The following is a 14,161-nucleotide window of genomic DNA, read 5'->3' as shown; positions in this document are numbered from 1 at the left end:
CATCTCCTACATGAAGCCTCCCCTGATCTTCCCAACTGAAAATAGTCACTCTCTCCCCAAATTTTCCTAAACCACTTATCTCTTTTTGTTATTTTTAATATGCTTTGTTTTTACATTACAAACATTTATAGATTACTCCCACTTTATGAGAGTCCTCTTGTAACAAAGTAAAACAGTTAAGTAAAGCTAAGAATACAGTAACCTCATCTGCAAGTGCATGCAACATTTCACATCTCTAGTACTCTATTTTTTTTAATTAACAGAAATCTATTTTCTTTGTCACCCACCCCCCCACACTCCATTGGAAAAAATAAATAAATTTCTTGTAACAAATACGTATAGCCAAGCAAAATAAATTCCTTCTGTCTCCAAATTGCTCATTCCCCCTCCCTAGATCTCTCCCTGGTCCCTTATTACAGTCTAATGTATAGTATACTTATTTGTGTATGCCCTGACTCTACCCGCCATTGAAATGAGGTCATTGAGGGCAGGGACTGTGTCATTTTTAAAATTTTATGTATGGGACTATACTTTCTGAAGTAAATATTTCTGCATAAAAGTTAGTCTGATAGTTACTAGCTAAAGGAACTGGAGTACAGGAGATCACCCCCTCCATTTGGAGGAATAACATCAGTAGGGGTTGGAGCCATATTATGACAGCCTAGATACCCTCCTACCCCCAATCTCCTTAAAGGTACTAGAGAATCCTGGGAGTGGAGTGAAATATAACCTACTTGGACTTTAGGTGGTGGGGGCCAGGGTGCTCTGTGTTACATATACAAAACCTCAGCAAATAAATAGATTGTTGTATGCATGGGCTAAAAAGCAGTAGTTAAAGTTGTGTGGAGTGTAAGACCCTCACCAATTATGAAAACAAATTAATTTTAATAAAGAGTCATCTCAAGGTAAGAACAGAAATAAAATTTTATCCAGTTCTCACCAGAAAAGGGCATCCTTTGCCAAAATGGGACTAGCAGCAGGAGGCAACGCACAAGAAGCAAAGCACCAATAAATATACCCTAATGTTAGAAAATCCTGCCCACCCCTGTCCCTTCTCACCATTGGCTGGAAGGCGAGCTTACAACCTGAGCGCAAAAAAGCTAAACAAAGAACCGGGAAATCAAGCACGGACAATCTAACCCCTACTTCCCCTGGTTAATGATTATTGCTGAGGTGGCATCTATAAATCTAAAGAAAGAGAATAAGGTAAGGGGAGGGGGAGACCCTCTCCTTCCTCTTAAGTAAAAGAAAAGCAGGTCACAGTGACCCTATTCTCATTTGATAAACCTTTAGACCAGAACTAGAAGAAAGAACAGGAACTTCAGGGAAGAAAGACACTCCTAAGGGCTGAGTAATCAAGTTCTCATAGACTCAAACTTATTCCATTTCCCTTTTCTCTGAATATTGATTCTCAAACATTTAAGATGTGGATATATGTATATATAGAATTCCCTGTGAAGTCTTCACATTTTATTCTCTCACTATCTCACTCAGAGTTATTTATTTATGTACCTAACGTTCTCAATTTGAACAGAAGGGAAAGGGTGATGCATTAAAGGTACAAAATAAAACGCATTCTCAGACAAAAAAAAATGTTTTCCTAGTGCCTTGCATTAGAAGACACTTAATAAATGTTCGTGGAATTCAAAGGAATACTAAAGGTACAGGTGAGGCAGCTAGGTGGCAAAGTGGGTAAATAAAGTATTGGGTCTAGACTTAGAAAGATTCACCATCCTGAATTCAAATCTGGCCTCAGACACTTACTAGCTATGTGACCCTGGGCAAGTCACTTAACCCTATTTGCCTCAGTTTCCTCATCTCTAAAATAATCTGGAGGAAGAAATAGAAAACTATTCCAATGTCTTTTTTTTTCCTTTTTTTTCTTTTTAGTTTACAACACTCAGTTCTACATAATTTTGAGTTCCAGATTTTCTTCCCTCCCTCCCCCCCACCAAGACGGCATGGAATCCCATATAACTTCCACATATAACTTCGCATTGAATTAATTTACACACTAGTCAAGTTGTGGAGAAGAATTATGACCAATGGAATGAATCATGAGAAAGAAGAAACAGAACCAAAAAAAAAAAAAAAACAACTGAAAAACAAAAACAAAAGAGAGAAAAAAAAAGGTGGAAAAAAAAGGGTGAGCATGAAGTGTATCTCAATCTGCATTCATACTTCATAGTTCTTTCTCTGATGTAGATAGTATTCTCCATCGTGAGTCCTTTGGAGTATTCCAGTGTCTTTACCAAGAAAACCCTAAATGATCCAAAGAGTCAAACACAATTGAAATGACTGAACAATAACAAAGGTACATGTAATTTAGAAATTAAGCAATCCAGATACATGGAGAATCTAATTTTGTCCAGTTTTGGAGGTGTATGCTATTGGCTCCCTTCTCTCTGGTTCCCTGACCACTCTGTTCTTACTCCAGGACCCTTTCCCAGCTGCCTAAGAAGTCTATTGAGCCTACTCCCTTGCCTGCCAAAAAGTTGGTTCTCTTTCTAATTCCAATCTTCTTAAAAAGTTTTCTCTCTTTTTATTTAGCTATATTCCTGGCTCCCTGCCTCTTTTCTCCAGCTCTGTATACCTGGCTCACCTCCCATCACCAAAAGAGCCTTCCCTTTTCCCTTCTGAGAGATTAATAAAAGGACACACCTCACACCAGATTTCTCCTTCCCATTCAAATGCAGCTATTGGAGATAAATTCATTCCCGCCATGCATGAGGCTTGTTAGCTGAAATAGGGGGTGGGGAGAAGCTGGGAAGGGCCTTAGTGATTCTCTAGCCCTGTGTCTCCAGCTCGCTCTTTGGGAAGCAAATATAGACATGAAGAGTATGTTTCCAAACCCCACTGATCCTAATGGCAGCAGACCAAAAGCAAAGGGAAGACTGGGAGGTAAACATGACTTGTTAGAGAAGGGTGGGTAGGAGGGAGAGGAATGGGGGTGTGAGGACTCCCAAGAGAATGACTTTTACATTGAAATTCTCCCTAGTGGGAGGAAGGAAGAGACTGGGGAGTAGTACACTGAAAAGTCAATTTTTTCTAAGAATCACAGCCCACTCAGTTGCAACTCCCCACTGTCTCTCCTTCCCACCTCTTCCCCAAGGCCAGAGACCTGGGCCAGGCTATAAATCCAGCACACAAAGAGAATAACTGAAGGGCTTTACAGCCTTGACTCCTAAGGCTGGAGTAAAACCAAATATGTATGTGCTGGCTAGGGGAAGAGGGGCTGGAAAGGAAGCTGAGGATGGATGGAGGGAGGGGTGTTAGGGCAGCAAGGGAGGGAGAACAGCTTAGAGTGTGGAGGGGTCAGAGCAGAAGAAATGCCTCTAAGTCTGCAGAAACTACAGTTCTCATTATCAAAAAGATTAGGATGGTAGAAAAACACTGAAAGACTGAGTGGCCTAATGGATAAAGAGCTGGCCTTAGAGTTAGGAAGACCTGAGTCCAGTTTCTGACTCTGAAACATGCAAGCTGTGTAGACACTGGGCAAACCATTTAATTTCTTGTCTCTAAATTGAAGAGGGAGGAAGGTTATGCATTGCATGGGTAGGGGAAGTTCCTCACTGAAAAATTCCATATACTAATTTAGTCATAGGGTTCCTACTCTTAAAAATGCAGGGAAGAAAGGTTGCCACCATAAATGACTTGGATTTTTTGAATCGCAGAATCTCTGAGATCTCTAAGATCATCTAGTTGGAACCCATCCTGACAACGAATCATCAAAGGTTGGCTTAAAGATCTCCCCAAAACACTACTTTGCAGGGCAGCTTATTACATTTTGGAAAATCTTTAGCTGTTAGTAAACTTTTTTCTTCTATGGATCCCAAATCTACCTCTATGTAATTTCCCTTTACTTTTCCTAATTCTGGCATCTAGGGCCAAGAAAAACATCCCTCCTAATTCCTCTTTCACATATACAGTGCATAAAATAATAGAATATGGTGACAATGTCCCCTCCAAATCTTCTTTTCTCCAGGCTAAACCTCTTCAGGTTCTTCAAATGATCCTCCTCACTCCTCTTACACCATTATGTCAAATCTCCTTACCATCCCAGTTGTCATTCTCAGTGCCTGCTCTAATTTGGTAATGTCCCTTTTCAAAATGAGGCTCCCAAAGCTGGAAGGTAACAGCCTAGATGTGGTCTGACCAAGGAGATCATGACCTCTTTCATTCTGGAACTCCATATATCTGTGGATGGAGCCCAAGACTCCTTGCTGGCACCAAAGAAACAATTTAAGAGATCATCTAAACCATCCTCTTTATTTTACAGGAGAAGAATCAATCTATCTGTCAATTTGCACTTTAATCAGCCACTAAGTGTCAAGTATTGTGCTGAACACTAGAGATACAAAGACCAAAATTAAACCATCCCTGCCCTCGAGAAACTTATATTCTATCAAAGGAAATAATATGGACACATGAAAGGACAATGTGTAGGAAATATATACCAAGTGTTTTTGTTGTTTAGTCATTTCGGTCATGTTCAACCCTTCATGACCTCATTTGGAGGTTTTCTTGGCAAAGATATTGGAGTAGTTTGCCATTTCTTTCTCTAGTTCATTTTACAGCTGAGGAAACTGAGGCAATGTTAAGTGACTTGCCCAGGGTCACACAGCTTGTAAGTGTCTGAGGCCAGATTTGAACTCAGGAAGATGAGTCTTCCTAAGTCCAGACTCAGCACTCTATCCATTGTGACACCTAACTGCCCCATATACCAAGTATACACCAGGTAATTTCATTAGGAGACTACAGCAGCTGGGGAGCAATCAGGAAAGGCAGTGGAGGATGCAGTGCATGAGATGAGCTTTGAAGAAAAGTAGGGATTCTAGGGGAAGAGACAAGGATGGAGTATATTTCAGGCATGGAGGAAAGCCTGAGCTATCACCAAGGTGATAGGCACCAAGGCCCCAAGATGGGTGATAGAAATGTTGCGGGTAAGGGAGCAGCAAATAGACCAGTTTAGAAGCCACATAGAGTGTGAAGGAAAATGAGGCCCAGAGGGGTGAATACACAAGGTCCCACCCAGAGTTAATGACAGAGCCAAGCCCAGAACCCAGGGCTCCTGGCTCACAAGACTCTGCTCTACTCTCTTCCCATCTCATCATACTCTCTCTCCCTCTCAGAAAGCCAGTTGGCAACAAAACAGGAAGTAATCATCCTGAATGGAAAGCATCTGATTTAAATAGAAATGCTCTGCCATTTGGCAATTATTCAACCTACTTAGTGCCACTGTTCCTAGCTCCTTGAATTTTTTAATTCAGTAATCCTAATGATGTATCAGCAATTTTGAGCCATCTATCATTGTGTTATGAGACCTTGGAATAAGAATAAATCAGACTAAAATGAAGAGTTAGGCTGGATCTCAGAACTTGGTCCAATAAGTGAAATGTCTTACCAGATTTCCAAGTCCAGTTGTATTGCCAGGTAAAGATGACCTCTATCACAGTATAAAGGTGAATGTCCCCTCTGATTTGATTTAGAGCCATGAATGAAATCGGTCTGCCCATGGCATCCAAGTAAAGGTTGTCCAATTTGTGTATTCCAGACACTCTTATTCTTCCCTTTTGATGCCATTTTCAGTCCTTTTGGATTCTTCTATCTCCTGAACAGCTACCCGATAAACTCTTCCATTTTAATTCAAACCAATTCACATTTATTAAATACCTAGGATTAGCTAGTCTCTGTGCTAGGTGGTGGCTGTCAGGGACTATATCAGAGACAGAGTGCTGCACTTAGAGTCAGGAAACCCTGGGTTTGATTGCTTTCTCAGAAATATACTAGCTATGTGACTATGGACAAGGTACTTAAGCCCTCTGGGCTTTAGTTTTCTCATCTGCAAAGTGGGGATGCCACCTACCTAGGTTTTTGTAGAGATCAATGATATATATTTAAGGTCTTTTGCCAACCTTAAAGGTATATAAAATCAGCTAATTATCATTCTCATGAGAAGGCAGCATAGCATAGTAAATAGAGAACTGGCCTTAGAGCCAGAGAGACCTAGGTTCCAGTCCTGTCTCTGACACATACTAGCTGTGTGAGCCTGAGCAAGTAACTTTACCTCTTAGTGGTCTTGGTAACTTTCTAAGACCATATAAGTTACGTAGAAGATGCTGAGCTGCAGTGATAGAGGCAGTTTCGTCATCCAGGAGTCCCCTGTATCAATTAGCCACAGGTCCAGTTCCTATCCCTATCATTCCCATTATTCATCGGGCAAGAAGAAAGATAATGTACTGATGCATTGCTAATGGCTGAATTTCAGAAATCAATAGGGAGGCATCTAAGGATAAGACAGTCTTTGTTGGTGCCCCTCAAATCATTTCCTTGCTCTGCCAATAGATGAGGACAACTCTGACTGCCATGTCTCATCAGTATTCCTCTTTCAGAGAAATTAGAAGGATTATCAAGGGAAGGGAATTTTTTTTCATACCCCAAATATTGAAAAGCCAAATTTACATTAAAATCCTCAGCACTCATTTGGGTCATTTACTCAAATAGACCCTTCTTTTACCCAGGCTAAAACATTTGATTAGAATGTGGGTGTAGTGGCAGCAGCCCAGCAGACACTTGGCAGAGCTGGGGGTGGGGGAAAACCATGGAGTGGAGAATATTCAGAGCAGCAACTGATATGGACTAATATAGGCCTGAAAGCCTACATTAAAATTCTAAAGCTATATCTATCTCTTTTGTGGTCTCCTCATCTTCCTGCTGTCCTTTAAATTTGGGTGTCCCCCAGAGAAGTAATATACAAGTTGCGGGGGGGGGAGTCAAGGGGGGAGGATATTTGACCCAGGGCAGACAGTAATTTGCCTCTAGGTTGCCAACAACTTAAGGGGGCATGTTTCCCCCAGTGCTTGTCACCTTACAATAGCACTGCTAGACCACATCATGTGTGACACAATTAGCTACCATATTCAAGGTCTCATTTACATGGTGCCCTTCTTCCAGGTTTCACCTCCCATCCCCACCCTGCCACCAACGGAGCAAAAACCAAACTCTCTGGGGTTTGGACCACCTCCTCTCCTGGTGTGACTGCATTCCCTGTTTTACTATCCTCTACTCCATATCCCCACTCCACCCCCAGCTTTGCCAGATGGTCTGCTCTGCTGTCACCACTACACCCACCCTCTGATCAGCATTTTTGGTCCAGGTAAAAGAATTCTTAAGTTCTGATTGCCTAGTGGTTCATTATCAATGACATGGATAAAGGCATTTGTAAATTCATCACGTTGTTATATAACACAAAGCTGGAAGAGGTAGCTAACATTCTGGATAACTAAGTCAGGATCCAAAAAAATCTTGAGAGGCTAGAACGATTGGTTGATTCGAATTTCAATAAGGTTAAATGTAAAATCATATGGTTATCCCTTCCACATTGTGACTTTTCCAATCATGGTTTCAATATAGCACAGGTTGACATAAGAAATTAAATGGGAATTTGGGGGGAGTTTTGCAGAAGCTGCAGATGTGATGGCAGGGCCAGCAGACAAAACAGAAAAAGTCTAGGAATTCAGAAATGCATAAAATAAATGTCTAGTATTGTATAATATTAACATATTTTATTTTTTAAATATCATAATAATTCAGATTTCTTCTCTAGTATGAGGGGAGGGCCAAAAAATTTTATGTGGATTGTCTAGATTAGGGAGATACCACACCCCTAATCCCCATATTTTGGAAAGAGTAACTGTACTTGGATTCAAAAACTCAGCCTTTCAAGTGCAGGTTGAGAGAGACATGGCTAGGCAATACTTTGAGAAAGATTTGGAGGTTATAATGGCTTCAAGTTCCACAAGAGTCAGCAATGAGATGGAGACAAAAGTCAAAAACACTTCATACAAACTTAGGCTCCATTAAGAGAGGCATTGCCTTTAGAAAAAAAGAGTTGATAATCCCATTGTATGTTGCCCTGGTAGAGCTGTATCTGGAGTACTGTGTTCAGCTCTGAGCTCCACAGTTCAAATGGGACATTGATGAACTTGGTATCAAGGGTATGCTACAGCTAACTTGAACTACTTCATGAAAGTCGATTGTTAAATTTTTAGTATGATTATTTACACCTTGGAAATCAACAAATGCTGCAAGTCAGGGCTTGGTTTATTGTCTTATTGGTCATCTAGACTTAAGAAAGGGCAGCTAGGTAGTGCAGTATATAGAGTGCTAGACCTGGACTAAGGAGATATGGGCTCAAATCTAGCCTCAGATACTTACTAGCTTTGTGACCCCAGGGAAATCATTTAACCTGTCTGCCTCCATTTCCTCATCCATAATATAGGGAAAATAAGAGCACCTACCTCCCAAGAGTGTTGAGTCTCAAATGAGATAATATTTGTGAAGTGCTTTGTAAACTTTGAAGTGCTACATTAATGCTACCTAGAAGATGCCAATTTGCATTTGCAGAGGGAGTTTCCTCAACTGGGACATCTCAGGTCCAGTCCCTATCCTATAGGATGCTACAAGTGGAAGGGACCATGTAGATCATCTATTCCAACTTCCTCATTTGATAGTTGAGGAAGTGAAACCCCAGAGACCTGAAGAGATATGCCTGAGGTCACACAGCTGAGCTAATGGTAAAACTGGGATCAGAATCTGGGTTTCCTGATCACCAATCCAATGCCGCTTTCCACATGACATTTCCTTTATCCAGCACCTCCTATCACAATGTCCCAAGCTAGGCATCTTACAAACAGCATTGCATTCTTACCTAGCCCTCTAGAAACTCAGTACCCTCAATTGGAAACATGATGCAGTTCCATCTACATAGGGAATAATGTAGGGCAGCTGGTACAGTGGATAGAGTGCTGGGCCCAGGCCTGGTTCCTGAGTTCAAATGTAGCCTCAGACACTTAGAAGTTGTGTGACCCTGGGCAAGTCACTTAACCCTCTTTGCCTCACTTTTCTCATCTGTAAAATGACCTGGAGAAGGAAATGGTGAACCGCTCCAGTATCTCTGCCAAGAAAACCCCAAATGGGGTCAGGAAGAGTTGGACACGACTGAACAGCAACAGACTTGAGGAAGTGATGGAGAAAATGTGAATGCCGAAAATTAAGCTTTAAAATACTTAAAACACAGAAGACTCATGAATGTACATTGACAAATATCCTAACTTCAATGTTGGCTCAAAAACTGAAGTTGGGCACAGGATCACAAATCAGAGCTTGAAGGGCCTTCTGGTCCAACAGCCTCATTGATATAAGTGAGGAAAGACTCAGAGCAATCAAATACTTTGTCCTAAGTTTCATAGGGCATAAGAAGTAGAGGCATAAATTGAAATCTAAAGATTCCCACTGAGTTAAAATGAAAGGTTGGAGTAGAATTTATTATGCCCCAGGTGAATCCAAAACATCAGGAGTGACAATAGATATGTTTAAATTGTAAAAACAGATATGGCTAAAAGAAGTAGAGATAGGATTCAAATTTGGCTTCTGTCGACCTGAAAATTTGGTTAAAGGAGGCAAACAGGCTAGGTGATATGTAAATTCATGATGTTTATTCGCTTAAAGCTAGCGGAGCTATCTTACTTGTACATACAAGGAGCCAGAGCTTAAGTTCTGACTGCCTGAACAAAGGAATGAGAAGGCTTAAATACATTTTTAGTCCCAACTCAGCATGCCTGCATTACTTCAGTTTTATGATCCCCATGTATGTTTAACCATGATACAAAAAAAGGACTTTTCTTGATTGAATAGGTTGTAAATATTGATGAAGTATCAATTGAAATTACAACCCAGGATCTCTGTGTTTAATTTACCATTAACATGCCATAACATAGTATATGCTCATAAAATATTAAGATAAGAAAAAGTCACATTATTCAAGATGGTTTCTTGGGTTAAAGGTGTCCTCCTTAATGGCCACAGACAGAGGAAAGAATGCTCTTAAGTCAGCCTGATCTGACCTTGTTGCCGTAGGAAGAGATATTCTCTGAGTAAACTCAGAGAACAAAGAAGCTTAGGTCCAGGCTCTTCTTCTAGTTGATTATTAGTTCAGGCTCTGGCTCTTGTTGAAGTTACTAAATTAATATTAAATGATTATCACCTCTCTGTCTCCAAATGTTCAATCCACTGCACTTATGCTGCCCGTATAATTTGTCTATTGATCCTTGGAGGGTATCTGTGATGGCTCTAACGTCAGCCTGTGCTCACCTGGACCCAAGGCTTCATGATCAGTCATACCACACTCCAATCCCATTGCCCATGCACCCAGAGGTGTTTCCTCATTTATCTTGCTATGGGTCTCTTCTGGCATATTTCCCATAAAGCAGTCAACTGCCTTTTTCTTAAATGCCCTGTGATAGTATGACATACTACCTTTTATTTTTTGGCAACTCAGTTTATATTAATCCCCCAAAGCTATACAAGCCATACTCACATTCACATCCCTTTGACTCCTTTAGGAAGAGAATAATTCCAGGGAATGCAAAGGAACAAACCCAAGCTCTTTGAAATAGGAGTTGCACAATAATAATGCATCTTAACACAAAATAAAGTATCATCCTTCAACTCTAGAATTGTACTTCCACCTCAGAAAAGGTTTGGAAAGCTGAAGAAAAGTACCTTGTTCAATTATGTCAAGAAATAATCCATTAATACCCTGCTAACTGCATGCCCAACACATAGTTCTTTTATTGATACTGTAATAGACCTGTTGACCCAGGATACATGACATCCCATTAAGGGCCCTATTTTGATTCACATAAAAAGGTGTCGGTCCCCTGGGGAGCATACCACCAATGGGGCACTCTGTGGCTCATTACATCCCCATTCAAAGTAGAACTCTGCAGAAAATCACTTAAAACTTAAGTTTGGTTCATGTCTAGAGTCTTCTCAAAAGGGATCAATGGGGTCCTTTCTAAATAGGTATAGAGTGTACAAAATACACTGTGCATGGGATAGCTATTTTCTCCATCAAGCACACACACGCACGCACACACACACACTAGGTAAAAACACAAAAGATTCAGTAATATGCATTTACAAAAACTTAAAATATGAAACAACAGCCCATAACTATTACTATACTCTCCCAGGAGGTTCATGTTTAAAACTTCAAAACATAAAACAATTTGAAGGACTGCTGAATAGGATTTTTACCTTCACTTTGGCACTGTACTGTCTAAACAAATCACTCAAGGTCCACATCTTCTGGTAAGACAAAATATCACTTGGACCATCCTCCTCTTAGTGATCATCCATAAAGCATTGTAGATTCTACAGAAAGTACCTGTTTCAAGGCAGTCAGCATTGACCGAGGAACCCAGGAACATTTGACTTTCCAAGATAGCCCTTAGGCTCAAAAAGTCCATCTCTCAGGATTTCCATTCAATCACCTGTGCTCAGGATTAGAAACACAAAGGCCAAAGATGCTAATAGTCTCAGACTCCTCTAGCCTGCCATATGCAAGTAACTTCAGGGGAAGGAGAGGAAGGGAAAGGAGATGCTCCTGGTTCCCTAGGTTCTTGACCAAGAGGCCAAAGCATATATTTTGTTGGAAGTGGTCAGGGTGCAGGCACAGAACCCCACGGGAAGTATCCTAGTCAGGATACTCTAGGACCACTCTACAAGTGATCATGGCCCAGGACCTTTCCCCATGCATACTTTCTGGGATTACAAATGTTACAATCATAGAGAGTTGCCTGGGAGAGAACAGTGCAAATTCCAGGTCTGTTCAGATCAGCACGAATTTCTCAATAGATGGAGCAAAGCAAAAGTTTTTGTTATCTTGGGAAACAGAATCAAAGGATGGAGGCACAGAATCAAATGTTGGAAGGTGCTTTATAGGGAGATTAGAGTAAGAAGTGAGGAAGATTAAAGAGCCTACAGAACTATTTTAATAGATACATTCAAAGGTGAACCCCTGAAGCTTGTAAGGCAAACATCTCCAGAGTATTCAGAGAATGGCAAAATATTAACTAATAATGGATTATCAAAAATAACACAAACAGGCAGGAAAAAATAAAAAACCTTCCATTCCACTTAACTGTCAACTCCATGACAACGGGGACTGTCTTTTCCTTTTCTTTGTAATCCCAGCACTGAACCTAAATTCAAATCTAACCTAAAACTCTTACTAGCTGTGTGGCCCTTGGCAAGTCTCTTAGCCTCTGCTGGCCTCACTTTCTTCAACTGTAAAATGGGAATGACAGCACCTACTTCCCAGAGTTGTTGTGAAGATCAAATAAGGTAATATTCATAGAGTGCTAAGCTTAGCGCCTGGTACATAGTAGGAACTTGAAAAATGAGTGCTTCCTTCCTTCCATGTTCCACTGGAGAAAACAATATGTACATGGAAAAGTGAATATAAAGTACAAAGTAAATAGAAAGTACTTGCTAAATCATAGTTCTGAGAGTGGAGAGTTCTGAGACATCAAAGGCCAGTGTCATCAGCTGTGAGTAGATATCCTTACCTCCCCCTGCCTGAACCACAAAGGAGGACCTTTCCTTTTATCCTCCCAATTTCCACCCCACCCCATCACCCTACTACTCTGCTTTGGCATTCACTTCCAATCACCTTCACTGGCCCCCTCACTTCTAAACAATTGGCTACCCAACCCAGGAGAAGAACCTTCCCCACCAAAGGGAAGAAAATCAAATTACTATCTGAGCTGGGGCCAAGGGCAGGGTTGCCTTTTTTTGTTGAGGGAGGGTAAATAAATAAATTATGACATGATTTTCACAATACTATAACCTAGGCTTCCCACAATGTCTATTCAGTCAATCAGATTGGCTCAGAACTAAAATCCCAGTAACCCTTTAGGGGGAGAATAATCAAATTAACATTTGAATTGGAACCTAGGCTACCATTTTTTATTGGAAGGTATGACAATCTACTGTCCCATGGATGGAAAGCTCTTCCCCCTACCCCCTTCACTGAATCCCCATGGTTCAGAGTCAAAGCCTTCACAGGCATGAACTCCTTTCCCATACAGCTATTTTCACTCTCGCATACCTATGTAGCTCAGTTCTAACCTTATTGTATCCCTCTCCTGCTCTTGCCTTTTCTCCTATTGTGTCCTATGGAACCACAGTTATATTATTAACAAGCCACTCTTATCGGACCATTTTTTTTCATGCTTCTATCTTCTTACAATCACAGAAATTCAACTTTTCCCAGAAGACACTGCATCTCTAGCCACCTTTTCTAGTATTTGGATATGCCTATTATTAGTCCTTTTTTCTCTTTGCTACTTGCAGATATTCCTCTTGCCACCATCATTCAGCAACCCTTCTTTCTTCAAAGGTTGTTTCATCTTGGATGTTGTTGTTTGTCCTTCATTCTCAAAAAGGACCATAACATCAGGGAGGTGATGCTATGACATGCAAGTGAATTGGATTTAAGTGAAGAAAGACTGTGCAAAGTCACCAGCCTTATTTTCCCTTCCAGAGCCATCTGGGTCCAGTGGTAAGATATAGATCAGGATGACTGGAGATGGCCCTTGATACAGTGGGAGACCATAGCCTTTTTAATACTGGAAACTAGGCTTCCCACAATGTCTGTTCTGCCAATCAGATTGGCTCAGAACTAAAGTCTAAGGTCTTTAGCAGGTCTCAGTATAACTGAGGCAACACACATTCAATGATTAAGGCTAAGTAAAATATGAGGTTGAGAATGGTCTCTTTACCTAGTCAAAAAAAAAAAAACAATCTGGGAGGGGAAGATCCCCAGGGTTTCTGGCCACAACAGAAACAATTGCTAGTTACATTCAATCTGAGTCAGTCTGAGCCCAAACAATGGTCTGGGACCTATTGTCTTGAATAAGGCTTTTCCTGATCCCCTTAGTCCTCAGCAATATCCCTAGAAATGATCTTATATTTAATTTGATGATGTTTATTGATGTGTGTACATGTTATTTCTTCCTAGTAGAATGCATTGAGAGCAGGGAATTGTCTTTGCATCCCCTGTACCCATTACAGAGTCTGACACATAGTAAGTACTTAGTAAATGCTTATTAAATTGAATTGAATTGAAAGAGGAGCAAGGCATTTGGAAAAAAGGCTTAAAGATTTTCCAAGCAACCATGATAGAACCAGAGAGATAATTTAAGAATCATTGGATTGCCAAGCCAATGCCAAAAAAGCTCCATTTGCAGCAAATTGATCAAGAAAATGTCCCAGAAATAGGAAGACCAAGGTGACAAATTGATAGAATTTGCAG

The sequence above is a fragment of the Trichosurus vulpecula genome, chromosome 9 (genome assembly GCF_011100635.1).
Source record: "Trichosurus vulpecula isolate mTriVul1 chromosome 9, mTriVul1.pri, whole genome shotgun sequence".
Taxonomy (NCBI): Eukaryota; Metazoa; Chordata; class Mammalia; order Diprotodontia; family Phalangeridae; genus Trichosurus; species Trichosurus vulpecula.
The sequence above is the reverse complement of the archived record's forward strand: the minus strand, read 5'-3'. Positions refer to the sequence as shown.